Source organism: Rutidosis leptorrhynchoides, chromosome 11 (genome assembly GCF_046630445.1).
Source record: "Rutidosis leptorrhynchoides isolate AG116_Rl617_1_P2 chromosome 11, CSIRO_AGI_Rlap_v1, whole genome shotgun sequence".
NCBI lineage: Eukaryota > Viridiplantae > Streptophyta > Magnoliopsida > Asterales > Asteraceae > Rutidosis > Rutidosis leptorrhynchoides.
Genome location: NC_092343.1, coordinates 404,620,902 through 404,624,262, shown reverse-complemented (window position 1 = coordinate 404,624,262; position 3,361 = coordinate 404,620,902).

The window sequence follows — 3,361 nt, the reverse complement described above, 5'->3', positions numbered from 1 at the left end:
TATATTATCATGATATTATGATATATAATATATCTCAGTATGATGTATATACAGTAAAATGTCGTTACAACGATAATCGTTACATATATGTCTCGTTTCGAAATCATTAAGTTAGTAGTCTTATTTTTACATATGTATTTCATTGTTAATACACTTAATAATATATTTACTTATCATTTAACATAATTAACCAAGTGTATCAATATCTTAATATGATTCATATGTACCTAGTAAGACGTTGTTATAACGATAATCGTTATATATATCGTTTTCGAGTTTCTTAAATTAATAGTCTCATTTTTATGTATATAACTCATTGTTAAAATACCTAATGAGATACATACTTATAATAAAAACATGTTAACTATATATATAACCATATATATGTCATCGTATAGTTTTTACAAGTTTTAACGTTCGTGAATCACCGGTCAACTTGGGTGGTCAATTGTCTATATGAAACATATTTCAATTAATCAAGTCTTAACAAGTTTGATTGCTTAACATGTTGGAAACATTTAATCATGTAAATATCAATCTCAATTAATATATATAAACATGGAAAAGTTTGGGTCACTACAGTACCTACCCGTTAAATAAATTTCGTCCCGAAATTTTTAAGCTGTTGAAGGTGTTGACGAATCTTCTGGAAGTTTTTGGGCGAAGGTGGACGATGCCCGTTAGGACCTCTCTCATGATAGTTTCATTCGTGCTCTTCGAATAATCGAATTATTTTATCCAGGTTAGACCCTGTGATAAAATTCTATTTATCAACTCATATTTGCCATGAAAACATTTTTATTGTTAGACATGACAACCTCACTCAAATTTCGGGACGAAATTTCTTTAACGGGTAGGTACTGTGATGACCCGGGAATTTTCGACCAAATTTAAACTTAATCTTTATATATTTCTGACACGATAAGCAAAGCCTATTAAACCGAGTCTTAAAATTTTTGAACTGTTTTCATTACATTCATTTAACCTTTGACTATTCCCGACGATTCACGAACAATTATGTGTAAATATATATGTTTTTTATTCTTTCTTTCTTGTGAGTTCATGTTGTCAAAGGTAATGAGCTGGGAACATCCACTATCTCTTTTCTTTAATATAAACAAGTCATATATTGATATAGATAGATAACAAATCAAGCTACTTTCTGTTACACATTATAATTGATCAGTGAATTTACTATCTATTATTGGAGCATTATTGTTATCATTTTGTCAAAACATCTCAAGCATGAGACCCACCACTTTCATTCTTGTTACTTCTTTCTTTGTATAAACGTTCCAACAAAAGTTGCATATTATTTAACCTTTCAATATAATTACCTACTATATTCTATTAAGATATGTATCCTATAATTTATATATACATGTAAGTGCAATAACTTGTAAATTGTCTATTCCTTTAATCACTAACATAACTATCTTGTTCCACTTCTCTCACCCTCCTGACCCCATTCTGCTACAACCCAAGCTACCACCATCGACAATCTCACCTTCACTTCCATTTTTCAACAGCTGCCCCTTCTATGATCACCTTAATCTGCCATTTGCAAACTGCAACCAAACCAACGTTGAAGCTACTGCATATTTCAGTTTGTTTCAGTTTTGAATCCGTGAATAAATCACCACCTTCAACGCTTTACCACCTTTAATGGCTGCTTTCAACGATATTAATTTGTCCAGCCACTAAACCATTCATCACCCCATCTCCATCACGAAGGCCATCTAACATTCACCACCCATGATCACTGTCGAACTAGCATAACAACCACCAACCACATCTACAGCTGCTAAACTTTTCTATTCTATTCAGCTCATTTATTTCTGTTTCACCTGCACAAACAAAACCCGACACCACTAACCTATCTGCATTATATGCTACGGCTTTAGCTTTCTGCTTCTGTATTAATCTTCAACCCAGACCCGGAGTCCCCTTGAAACACCAACACCATTATCTTCAAATGTTGCTGCTGCAATTCTGGTAAGATCACAACTGAAATCCTATCACTTTTGTTATTTTATTTTGCAGACACAATTGGGTTTAGTTAACAAAAACCACTCATATCAAACTTTTGATTCCTATTAAAACACATGATAAAATACAATTATACAAACATGAAAGAGTAAGAATATGGTTAATAGACATATAAGACTTTGCTTAAACTACATAGAATAAAGAAATACAAATATTTGATATAATACCTTCACTCATGATCCAAGGATTGCCGTGACAAAACCCAACCACCTTGCAACTACTCTCAAACAACCTGCCCATGTTCTTTTCCATGGCAACCCAATTTTCATATCCTCATTTTAATGAAACCACAAACCAAACAATATGAGATAGTTACAAACTAATCTCATAACCTTGTAGTAAAAATAATTAGTAAACTCTAAAAATTATGAAGACTTTAACTGATAATAATTAGACTATATTTCCAGATGAATTAATAAGGATCATACCTGTTGCATATGAAGGGGGCTATGTGAAACCATCGTGATTCAATCAGGACCCTGCAAACGACCATCATCAGACCTGCAATTCCCATGTTGTTGGTATACGTTTGCAATTAGGGTTTTTGTTCAATCAAACCTTCCAGTCAATCACCATCACCACCGTTTTAAAACATTCCGATTCATCATCAATATTATATAAAATCTCCCCATATTTAATGTTCATGTTCGATTCAGAGGAATTATATAAATAAATAAAATACTGAATAAGTTATTAAAGGGATGAAGAAATTAAAAGAATAATAATGAATCAATTACCTACTATTGATTAAGTTTGATGGCGGAATCTACAAGCTCGAACTTGTTCTGTTTCTTATTCGTATTCAACCTCAACACCACCGAAGGAATACAGTATCATTCTTCTGTTCCTATTATAATCGAGAAGCGATGATGAAGGAGATCGATAATGACGATGATAATTGTTGATGGATTGATTTGGTGATGATTTTTCTCTCTGCGAATTGCTTCCACTATCTCAATCTGGTTCAATCTGTTTTGAGAAACCCTAAAATAAAACGCGTGATTTTATTATTATTATTATTATTATTATTGTTATTATTATTATTATTATTATTATTATTATTATTATTATCAAAAAGTATTATTTTTATTATTATCATTATTATTAAAATTAAAATTTTATTAAATACTAATATTAAGATTAAAAGTATCATTTTTGCTAAAATTATCATTTTAGTATCATTATTTTTATCACTAATGAAATCATAATCATTATTATCTTAATTAATAGTATTAAGTATTATAATTATTATCATTTTTTATATTACTCTAGTATTACTATAATTATTATTTTGTAAACAAAAGATTATGTA